Raw genomic sequence first — 12,948 nt, 5'->3', positions numbered from 1 at the left:
CCCGCCCTCCGACCCTCCCCTCCCCCCGGTCACCCCAAAGGAAGTAGAATCGCTCATAAAGGACCTTAAGCCCCGCAAAGCCCCAGGCCCTGACGGTATCTCCAACAAGGTGCTTAAACAGCTTTCTGCACCCCTCATCTGTCTCCTGACTGCAATTTTTAACGCCGCTCTGACTAACTGCATCTTTCCGCAAAAGTGGAAAGAGGCGGTGGTCATCGGTATTCACAAGCCCGGGAAACCTCCATCTGAGCCCTCCAGTTACCGTCCCATCTCCCTGCTTAACACCATGGGCAAACTCTATGAGCGCATCCTATACGCCCGCCTCAGAGACTACGTCATGTCTCACAATCTCCTCCCGGACGAACAGTTCGGTTTCAGAGCTAGGCACTCATGCGTCCAGCAAGTGCACCGGATAGTGGAACACATCTCCGAAGGCTTCGATCGCCCCCGCTTCATGCCCACCGGCGCCCTCTTCTTCGATGTGGCAAAAGCCTTCGACAAAGTCTGGCACAACGGCTTACTTTACAAGCTGTATAAACTCGGCGTGCCTGATCGTCTCGTGCACATCATTCGAGACTTCTTGTCGAACCGCTCTTTCCGCTACCGAGTTGAGGGCGCACTCTCCTCCCCTCACCCCGTAAGAGCTGGAGTCCCGTAAGGCTCTGTCCTCTCGCCTCTCCTTTTCTCCTTGTACACTTGCGACATCCCCAAGTATCAGGCAGTAAATCTCGCCCTCTTTGCCGACGACACTGCGCTCTACTATTCGGCGCGCAGCTCCAAGTTAGTTTCCGCGGCTCTCCAATCTGCCACCACACGCCTAGGCGAGTGGTTTCGCAGATGGAGAATCGAAGTCAATCCCGACAAAAGCGCGGCGGTATTCTTCACGCGAAGTAACCTATCCAGTCGTAGGGTACAAAACCTCACCCCGATCTCGTTCTTTGACCGCCTAATCCCTTGGGTGAACACGGTCAAATACTTAGGAGTTACGCTCGATAGGAAGCTGTCATTCAAAGCACACGTGAAAACCGTCCGCGATCGCGCCCACTTTGTTATGAGCCGACTTCATCCCCTTCTCAACAAGCATAGTAAACTCTCCCTTCGCAATAAGGTGAGACTGTACACGACCTGCATCCGCCCTATCATGACGTACGCCAGCGTCGCTTTCGCTCAGGCAAATCCCGCGTTAATACACCGCTTGCAGGCTCTCCAAAATAGATTCATGCGCAACGCGACAGGTGCCCCGTGGTACCTGCGCAACGCTAACCTTCATATAGACTTACGACTCCCCACAATAGCCCAATTCATGAAACAGGCATCGAGGAAATACTTCGACTCTGCTCCTCACCACCCCAACCCCCTCGTGGTGGCTGCATTCTCTTACGACCCCCTCAGGGAACAACCCCACCGCGTACGTAGGACCCGTCGGCCAAGGGAAGTCCTCAACGACCCTGACGACCCTATCACTCTCGCCACTTTGAAGGCCAACCAGATTTCTAGTCAGTCCCGTCCCGCACGCACCAACCGTCCTCGTCGGCGAGGTCGCAGAGCCCCTCATTTTAGCACATACACTGGTAGATTCTCTCCAACAGCACGCCCTTCTGGCGGAAGTCTCCAGTAGCGCCCTGAGCCGAGGTCCGTGCCCACCTGGGCGCCCTCAGGCCCGCTACTTAGCTTTAAGTTTATTTTGGGGGTTATGAGCCTTCAGCTCGCCCTTTTTCTCCGGTGGCGCAGTAAAGGCCATCAGCGGCCAACTGCAAAATATCATTCAAAAAAAAAAAAATAAAAAAAAACCTCGCCGCGCAGAGAACGATGACCGTCGCGGCGAGCAGACGGCGATGCTAGTACCCACAGCGGGCACGATTTTTCAAAAAAATGCTATATGGGTATCAATTTCGAGGTATTTGGGGATGCTCAATGTGAATATGGCTCTATTTGTAAATCCAAGATGGCGGGCAAGATTTTTCACATAATGGCAAGTTGGGTATCGTTTTCGAGGTATTTGGGGGTGCTCATTACGAATATATTATTTATGATTTTTGAAACTTAATTTGTTCCTATTTCCTGTTTTTGCTGGATTTGTATTTGTGTTATCCTATTGTTTGTCGCGGGTTTATACCTCAATATTGTAAAGAGCAATTATTAATTAACATGTCAACGTTTCTCGATAGCTCTTGTTTATTTACATTCTTTTAATTACCTAAAATCTACAGAGTTTTAGATTAAGAACAGATAACATGCTACAAGTTTCTACAAGTTATGACTAATAAACAAATAAAATTTTAAACAGATTTTAATACATTTTGCAAGTTTATTGAATTTCGTACCAACGACTAACGTTAATTAACGGTAATAATTAAGTTAATTCATTAATTAAGATTTAATAACGGCATTAGCAAGCAGCGAATTAGTGTAAATATGTTATAGTAAAGTATTTACTTACCAATGTTTTCGGAAACTTCTGCAGGCAAGCCACTTGTTATCTCGTTTTCCGAAAATAAAGTTGGATAAGCACCATAACGTAAACGCGATGTGGCAGTAATATTAACCTCTTTTCAAAATGTTTATTACAAACACACTAGACATTGGTAAGTAATGTGAGTAATATTACAAAGGTGATATCGCGCGACAAGGTACTGTGATATCACGCATCACTTTGGAAAAAGATGCATTATTCATAACATTACCCATTACATAGACATGTCGGGGCGCTCTGGGCGTTTCCAAATATGGACTAAATATTGTAAATATCTATATTAATAGCGCCCCCAGCAAATTTTCGACGTACTACTTGATGGGACATTGCTAACCGTGCCGTAGTGTTACGTAGCGCTGCTGCCAGGTGTCGCTACTAACACTCACTACGCGAAACAGTACGCGGCGTGATGCAATGTAATGTGTGATGCTAACATCACAGAGTGATGTTTGTTCATAAGATTACCTGCGTGATACATCACTCGGAAACAGTACGCGCGTGATGCATTACCCAAAACATTACCCGCGTGATGTATTACCTGAAACAGTCATCACGGAGTGATGTTTGTCTAAGAAACATCTCATGTGATAGTAATAGTACACGAAATGCAATGTAAATGCATCTAATTTGGAATATTGCAGTAGAACGATGTTTGCATTAGTACCTAAATTATTTAATAACTTACTAAATGGTGTAAAAGGATTAAATCGCAGACAATTTAAACTGAAATTGCATAATTTGTAAATCAATGCTTGATTAAATACAATATTACAATATTTTGATTTTTTTTACTTGGTAATCTAGAAGGAGATGGATACGCTTTCATACAATTTTGGGCCAAGATGTAAAAAGTAGAAGGTGATATCAATAAATAGCTTATGTATGTTATATCATCACTGGTGATCCGAGAGCACAGTTATAAGAGATTTAGTACAAATGAGGTTATGTAACAACTTAATAAAATTAACAGTTGATTTTCGGAGTGCATTTTTTTTTTGTAACAGGGTTATTTTATAAATAGTAACGACAACATAGAACCATATTACCTACTAACATTATAGACAACTTTCGTTCCACAACTTTTTACAAAACATAATTTACCAAAAATAAACTTTTAAGTTTATGCTATACTATCTGACACTGTTTAGATCTGTATCTGGTAGTAAGTTCAAACGAGCAAGCATCCTCCCAGACGACCCCTACCCGCGCCCCTGCTTTTTGCAGAGTTATTTTATTACTGTTTAGAGCGATCTATTTCAAAATTTTTATTTTTGTATCAATGTAAAGTGTGATAAATTCTAAAGTTGTGGAACCAAAGATGTTAGTAATATAGTCCTGCGAGGTTGTTAGTATTTTACAATATTTGTAAAATGTAAACTCATATATAACATCAATATATATAACAATATAGCATAATAAGCAAAAACTACTTTGGTTACACAACTTTTAATAAGTCATCACATATAACAACCATAACTATCTATACAAGGTATAACCCTTATATATTTGTAGAGTTGGAGGATGTTATGAAATTCAAAAGATTACAGGTAAGGATGTGATGTTTAAACAGAAAAACGTTTTTTTAAATAATTTCAATTATATTACAGATCCCCAGTTCTAAGCTTCATCAAATATACCTACTCCTAAAGCTAGGGATGCTCTTGATATTTCCAATAGCTGAGAAACTTTGTAGAGCTGTGAGAATATTTTATTCAAGCCAATCCATGTATTTGTATATACGACTTGGTCCGCCATATAATCTATGTTGTCAAAATGCAGTAAATCAAGATGTAGAACTTCTTATAGGGATATCATATCCTCGATATGCTTGCTGTGCTGTAAAAGTCAGGTACATAATTAGACTGTCTAAAAAATCCCATGCTTCAATAATCAAATGTCAATCACAAAGACAACTATTCTCAGCGATATAATATTTCACTCTATACCTCTCTGTTGTCTGGTATCTTTCAATACAGCACCTACTTCCGTTTCTATAGCTCTCATGCAGTCTGGTAATACAATAGTAGGTTCAGGTTGTTAGTTTCTAACTTTTTTCACTTGGAGGCTCAGTGGGAAGATCTTGTGTCTATGACTGTATTTCTTCAGGATAGCTTCCTTGTGAAGAAATTAATGAGTCCGAGATCATATGGACAGCAGCTCGGTCTGTAGCCACAAACAAACAAACATAATCATTTAGGTATTTAAAAAAATCTATTTGACTTACAGTAAAAGTAATAATAAAAACGTGTACCTGCCTCCGTGGCCGAACGGTTACCATGCCGGACTGCCATGCAGAGGTCCTGGGTTCGATTCCCAGGCCGGGAGAAATATGTGTATGGCCTACATTTATTTCTCTCGTGAGTTTGGGTGTAATTTGTGGTTGTCTATGTGTGTGTCCATGGCACCCGCGACACAGGGTTTCCCTAGTGCGGGGCTATGTTGAGTGTGTGCGTTATTATTATTATTATTATGTTTATTTTAAACTCTTTTCACAATTTGAGTTCATGTCAAGAAGATGGCTGACTTGTGATGCAGAGAACGCTCACAGCAGAGACAAACACTATGGTGGTCATCAAAATTGCCTTGGTACTTAATAGATGGTCTTTGCGCCAAGTACCAACAAGCTTGGCAAACATGGTCACTGCTGTTAACCTGAAAGATGAGAAAAGCTTTAATGTCAACAAATTATGATCACTGCTGGTTTAAGATATTTAATTAAATGTAAACAATCTTTAGGAACCTTTTAAATGTTTAGTATCCGTCATTTGTAAGAGTAACGGTAAAGAAAGACCTAGTAGAGAAACCTGTAGACCAGGTTAGTTAACAAATAGGAGGTGAGTACTTACAAATTGTGGTGCAAGCCATTAACGAATTACTGTCAGTATCGTTTCGTCATCTAAGCTCGTCAACCTATTCAAACAGTGATCCATGGTGTTTATATATCCAATCAATAAGCCGGCAGTCAAACTTAAGATAACGAGTCCATTGTAGAAAGTCGTGGTCGAGGAATAAAACAATGGAGAACATTCAAATTATACGAAATCGGTACGAATTACGAAACGAGAGATCATTCTAGTATACATTCATACATAATTGTTCCCCGATATGAACATATAGTAAATATCAATATTAATAGCGACCACCTAGCACCTTTCTCACTTACTACTTGATGGAACTTTGTATACCGCGCCGTAATGTTAAGTATCGCTCTCGCCAGGTGTCGTTACTAGCACCCACAGGTCACCGCTGTCAGCCAACCATCAGAGACTAAAAATAATCTACCCATGAAACAAATCTACTTTAATGAATCGATCAATAAATGAGAATGAATTTTAAGATTTTATTTTTGTTATTATAATGTGTGTATCTATTGTTTAAAACTTTTGAATCTTTTAACTCTATTAAATATAATTATTTTGATTGAATTTATCATTTGGCGCTAGCGTTTTTCCATTTTTAATTGTTTGAATTCATTTTCATTAATCGATTATAATTTAATCGATATTCTATTTTGTTTGTTAGCGCAATTAACTTAAGATTTCTCATTTTCAAGACTAAGCATTTGGCTGATTTTTTACGTTTAGAAATTGAAAAATATTACCCTTTTTTTGAACCATACCTCAACTTATTAAATTTTGGCCAAGATTGCTCCGTCTCCATTACCTCTCGGAAAATTATCCAACAGTATCTCAGTCTCACACGCACTCGCCATCATTCAAGTTAAGTTATCAATTATGATGCGTATAGGAATTATTACGTAATGTATCGTCTTTTATTATACATTCGATATAAACCTAGAGTAAATATCGATATTAATCGCGCCACCTAGCAAATTTCTCACGTACTACTTGATGGGGCTTGGTATACCGCTCCGTAGTATTAAATAGCGCTCCCGCCAGGTGTCACTACTAACATCCATTACGCGAAAGAGTACGCGATACGATGCAATGTAATGTGTGATGTTGACATCACGGAGTGATGTTTGCTCTTAACATTATTCGAAACAGTACGCGTGGTGCATCACTTGAAACAGTACGCGAGTGATGTATTACCCGAAACATTACCCGCATGATGTATTACCTGAAATAGTACGCGTGATGCGTAATGTAATGAGTGATGGTGATATTACGGAGTGATGTTTATAGTCTAAGTAACGCGAGTGATTTTGTAATGGTAACATCACGGAGTGATATTTGTTTATGAGACATCTATTGTGATAGTAGTAGTACGCGAAATGCAATGAAATGCATCTAATTTAAAAATTGCAGTAGAACGATGTTTGTATTAGTACCCAAATTATTTAATAACTTACTAAATTGTGTAAAAGGATTAAACCGTAGACAATTTAAACTGAAATTGCATAATTTGTTAATCAATGCTTGATTAAATACAATATTGCAATATTTTGATAATTTTACTTGGTAACCTAGAAGGAGATGGATACACTTTCATACAATTTTGGGCCCAGATGTGAAAAGTTGAAGGTGGTATCAGTTAATAGCGTAGGTATTGATATACCATCACTGAAAATTCTGCGAATTGAACTGAGTGCAGAGCTATAAGAGATTTAGTAAACGTGAGGTTACGTCGACGAATTATAATTAACGTCTGATTTTTGGAGCGCATTTGTTATTTTACAACTTACTAGATGGTGTAAACGAATTAAACCGTTGACATTTAAAATGAAATTGCATAATTTGTTAATCATTGCTTGATGAAATACAATATTTTGATTTTTTACCTGGTAATTTATAATGTAAAATTTAACCAGGGTGCGTGTAGGTTGCCAGATGGTTCTTAATATTTCGTAATTTTTATTTGATTCTATCAAGTAATATGTAAGTAAATCTTGTTTAAAATGCAAGTTTAAGTTCTAGAAATGCGTTTTATAGGTTGTTTTAAAACGCGTCGGACTTCAAAAAAAGGAGGAGGTTCTCAATTCGTCGGTATGTTTTTTTTGTATCTGTAAGACTGTGTGATGTTGTAGGTAATAGTGATATCTCAGTGTAATATCACTTTTACGGGAATGTAATATGATATCACATTACTTTTCGAGGTACTGTTTTGCGCACGTCTATTTTTAACTGATAGGGAATCCATGACGTAACGTAGTAAGTAAAAAGTTACCGTTATGAAAATTTATGCACAACAAATAAGAAAACAAGGCAAATTTCACTTGTTTACTATTAGGACCTAATTTAAACAAGAACCAACGGAACAATTTGAATGTTAGCCACCAAATTACATATCAAAACACAAACCACTAATACTAATATCAAAACCAAACTTTGTAATTTGTAGCGACACAGAAAAAATATATAAAAAAAATCCCCCACAAACTATTTTTTATGAGATACTACGATTCCCCCCGCCCAGACTCTGGTAAAGTTTTTTAAAATTTATTTATTTGTTGAACGTTGGCTATGTTGAGCTATCAGCTTAAACAAGAAAATGTAATAAAATAATACTTAAATTATTAATGGATTTGTGAAAAAACTGCAAATAAACTTCGTTTCAATCCATTTTAAACAAAAAGAATTTAATCGATTAGTAACTTAAATGAGTCGATTTGTTTAATTGAGTCATACTAACGGTTTTCCTTACAGAACCTACAAAAGCATATTTAAAATTTCCGAAATTTTAATTTTAAATCCTCCTTCAAATCCTTACACTTAGATACTCGTGCGATCGCAAATTAAAATTTTAGATTTACGAATAGTTGTGTTACCTCAGTTTTGGACTACCATTTTTCAAATACGATTTTAGTATGCTATTCAAATATTCAAATGAATATTGTTGGAAAAAGTGATGAAATGTGAAAGGTTGCTTATTCGATTTATTGAGTGATTGCTATATAGTTTTATCCAAACAGTTTTGTTTACTTTTTGTAATGGCTTGGAACAGACATAGACAAAACCCCGCAATTTTTCATTGTACTTATATGTAGATTTATACATAAAAGCAAGCAAGGACCTGGGGTTTGTTTGGGGTTTGTCTTGCAAAAGAAGACCCTTATCTGCCCAGGATGCTGCGAGAGGCCATTGAAATTAAAAAACATCCTAATTTCAACAGGGAAGATGGTTTCTCCGTACCACCAGTTTGGGATCCAGTATTTCCTCTAATGAAAAATCCCAAACAGACATAAGACTGCGGTACTAATTAATATGTTTTAGTTTATTCTAATTTCTATTAATAATTAATAATAAATTAAACTTAATAAAAATTCATTCAACAAAATAATTTGTAAAACTTAATGTAGCGTAAATTGGAATGTTTTCTTTGTAAAATTAAAAATAAGGTATTTAATTAATAACTATTGTAACTATAGTGAAAAAATAGGGTGGTTTGCATTAATATTAGACATAACTGGTTGAAGACTGTACCACCTCAGTCAACCGTGACCATGGGACCTGTAAAGGGCCCGAAACGTCGGTTTGTTTGAAAAAACAAATATACGCGATTTAAATCCGGAAAAATAGTTTCATTTCCTATGCGTAATAATCGCGAAAACCTAAGAACTCGATATGGTTACGTATAGTTAATGAATTTCAATTCGCCACGGTACCAAACGGCATTGTACCGAAATCCATCATAATTTAAGCGTATTAGTTTTAAGAAAGGTTTCTCATTATCTTTCACGACGGCGACGTTCTTAGTTTAGGTACGTCCATTTGCGCTGTACAAATGATGCTTATCGTTTAAAGTATAATTGCGTGAAAAAGTCTCGCATTGTTGCGTTAAATGTTAATTGTATAAATTACATGCCATTGCACTGAAAATCTATTTATTTGTATTAACAAGGTTTTTGTCTTATGTTTGTCATGCTTTGTTATTGTCTTTCTCCTTCAGCAAAATCAAAAGGAGTACGAATAGTTTCAGTTACGCCAAATTAAATTCAACATAGTCACTAATTTGAATTCCTATATGTTTACCGATGTTCAATAAGGCAACAGGCATTATTGTTGAATAGAAGAGTTGAACTTTTTGACAATCTGTTGTATATATGGGCGTGATGCCACACGAAAATACTCTAACCGCAATAACAGTTTAAGTTTAAGGTATTTTTGAGAAACGATTAGGAATATTGAATATTATAGGATTGAGAACTATTCTGTCTTCTTGTCATAACTAACACATTTGCATTTCGGTAACTTTCGAGATATTGGCACTTAAAGTATTTCGCTAAAAATGTCAATTACGCTGATTTTGTTTAACAATAAAACTAAAACTAAATAAGACATAGAAAACTGATTAGAGAGGTGGCGAGTACCTTGCCCCGATTGGTAAATTCTTTCACCATGGCAATCGTTATTGTATGCTATCGACACGTCAAGAAGAAGAAGAATTGACATGAATAGCGAACAATACAAAGAAAAAAAAAATACCTTCGATCTGGCTAGGCTAGAAACAATATGCTGGCGATCCTAGCGGAAGCGAAATGCTCCACGTCTTTATAGCTCTTATTTGCTTACATTACCGCATGTTGCTTTTCCTGACCGGTTCAAGCTGATTCCGCGTCAATAAGTGTGGCTCCCAGCTAAATCTTGAGACTTAAACGAAGAAAATAAATTTTAGTGTACATCCAATATTATTAAAAAGAATTCCATTAGGATTCCGTCACACGTTTATAGATGAATTGAAAAGTGATGAGAGAATATGTTGTGACTATTTAAGAATGTAATCTTTTGTAATAATATGTACCTATAATTAAATTTGAACAAAACTCAATTCACGACTATAGTATCTGCGACTATTTGTCATCACGTTTTTATCGTGACGTTTTATTTATCGTCTGACGACTGTCATTCTAACTCTTCCCATTATCACGAGTCTGTCGTCGTAACGACAAAAAAATCGAGAACGACTGTTAACCGTGTCGTACTACTAATGTGAACAATTTCATTTAAATATACAAGCCACGACACAGTAAACTACACGACTATCTGTTGTCATGACATAATGGGAACGCGCCCTTAGACTAGACCTTGTTCAGAAGGAGTGAATCGCTGCATATTGTCTCGCACAAATTCGCGGGTCGTCGGCTAGGTACTGGACTCTTATAAATCGCGTCCACAAGCACCGCACGAGTTTAAGTTTAAGTTAGAATTTGCGCGTAAAATTTGTGCAATATCGTCGGAGATAGTGCAATTACGCGTAACTAGCATTAGATTATAATATATCTCCATTTCGGTAATTTAGTCATAAAATCAAATCCGCGTAAATGTCGTGGCAACCAAATTAGCGTAATTTACGGGAATCTTTGTTAGCAGTCCGTAGACAACATAAATACTTACTGTGCAAAAATGGAAGTCGTAGCCATTGAAATAGCAAATAATAACGTTAAATCACTTTCCTGTGAAATTTGGTTTGGTGCAGGTACGCGCTTTTTACCAATACTACAGACAGAAAGAAAGAAAGAAAGAAAGAAAGAAACATCTACATATACGTGGATTTGCACTATCCCCGACGATATGCCAGTCTCGACTGGTCCGCATAACTTGCGTGTCTCGCGCGAGTCGGGATACTAGAAATTCATTGGTTAGGTTCAGTTTACGCGGGAACTTCAGACTGAGTCGTATCTAGGGAATGGAAAAGGAAATTTTGTGTAATAAAAACTTTTTATTAAATTTGACCCACTTCTACTGTCCCGATTTTTTTGATTCCATACAAGGACATTTCATAGTATGGAATCAAAAAAATCGGGATCATTATTATTTCCTTACATGAAACTGAGTCGATCAGCACTAAAAAACTAATTCATCAATTTTATTCATGTTTATGAACAACTCACACTTGACCACTTAATTGACTATGCCATTATATGTTTATTCAATTAAAAAATAGTTTTATTACTTTATTTACTTATTGTTACCTCTTACAGTAGGAAAACTAAAGCCTTTCTACGAATGTCATATTAAATGTGTGGGAGCGTTTAATGTTAAAATTTTGGATATTTCTAGTTTTATTTTAAAAAAGTTGTTGATTTTATTTTTTTCATTAGGTAACGTACTTTCGATAACAGTTTAAAGCTTTTTGACATCTCTTATATTTATGGAATAATCGCCTGGATAGATTACACCCAGTATAAAGCGTTTTAATTGTTAAGTGGCAGACTTCGGTACGTTGTTTGAAATGTTTGTATTTCTTAAATGTTATGTGTATTCACATGTTTAATAATAGATGATGTTTCCACAGATCAAATAAGCGATCTGATATTTTAAAACGCTGCTCTGTTAAGAATTGCGTATTCACGGGTAATGATAGTTTATTAAACACAGCTGACACTGTAGTGGTACATGCATTGTTTGGCAAGTTTCCGAGTGTTACAAAAAGGAATAAATCTCAGCGATGGAGTTTTTTGTCGGATGAATTCCCAATAAATATTTTCTCTCAATCTATCCGAAACCAGATACGTTTAATTGACTTTGCTGACCTCTATAGTTAGACAATGAAAGTTAGGTAAGCAAACATTTCATGGAACTTGCCAACTTATGTTCCTAGGAGACGGACGCAGTAGCAGTGCTCCTCAGATATTTGCGATTTAAGTTGCTTACCACTAGACGCACAACTTGTTCGCTTGCTATCATTAAAAAATAAAATTATTATCCCTAACTTTTTTTAAACTGCTTTGAATGCCATGATTTGTGCTTAGAGTACAATTTGCTATAACATAATTTTGACCCATTTTATACCCGAATGTGTGACCCATCGTACAGAAAATTCAATAATATTTGTTAGATCGACTGATATAAGTTTTATTCATCATCATCAGCTTACACGCATCCGCTGCTGGACATAAGCCTCCCCTAGAGGCTCCTCCAGGTCATGTGCAATAAGTTTTATTATTTAATAATAAATGTAGAGTGCGTTCAACGAACTACATACCTCACAGAGCACATAAATTGGTTCCATGACATACTTCAACAGAAATTAAAAGTGGCGATAAAAATGTTTAGAAATCCTCTCCGAACATCAAGCTAAACATTGACGGATGTTGTTCCCTTGCTCGGGAGGCGATATTTGTAACAAAAGTGTGTAGCTTGATGTGCTGTTGACTGTACCTCAATTTTACGATACCTTTCTATGATTTATAGCATTATTGACCGTCTAAACCATCTTTTTTTTTGCAGCAAAATGCTGTATTTAATTTTATTTAAAAATAATTGAAAAAAATAGGATACTACTACTTGTACAACAAAGAATTATGTTGTATGTCTTTATACACTTGTTATTAAATTCAATTCTATGTCTGTTATACAAGACTTTGCTAAGTCCAGAACGTTAAGCACAGTGTTTTGTTGACTGTACTAAGGAGAAAATGAGGCTCAAAATGCAAAAGGCAAAATTGATACTCTATCAAATAGTTATTTATATTTTTTTTTTATTAAAAATATAAATAACTAATCATAATAAAAATAAAATAAAAAATAAATAAAAAAGTTTAAAATAAATATAATAATAATAATAGCAATAGC

This window comes from Hyposmocoma kahamanoa, unplaced genomic scaffold, assembly GCF_003589595.1.
Source record: "Hyposmocoma kahamanoa isolate Upper Pololo Valley unplaced genomic scaffold, ASM358959v1 232, whole genome shotgun sequence".
Taxonomy (NCBI): Eukaryota; Metazoa; Arthropoda; class Insecta; order Lepidoptera; family Cosmopterigidae; genus Hyposmocoma; species Hyposmocoma kahamanoa.
The sequence above is the reverse complement of the archived record's forward strand: the minus strand, read 5'-3'. Positions refer to the sequence as shown.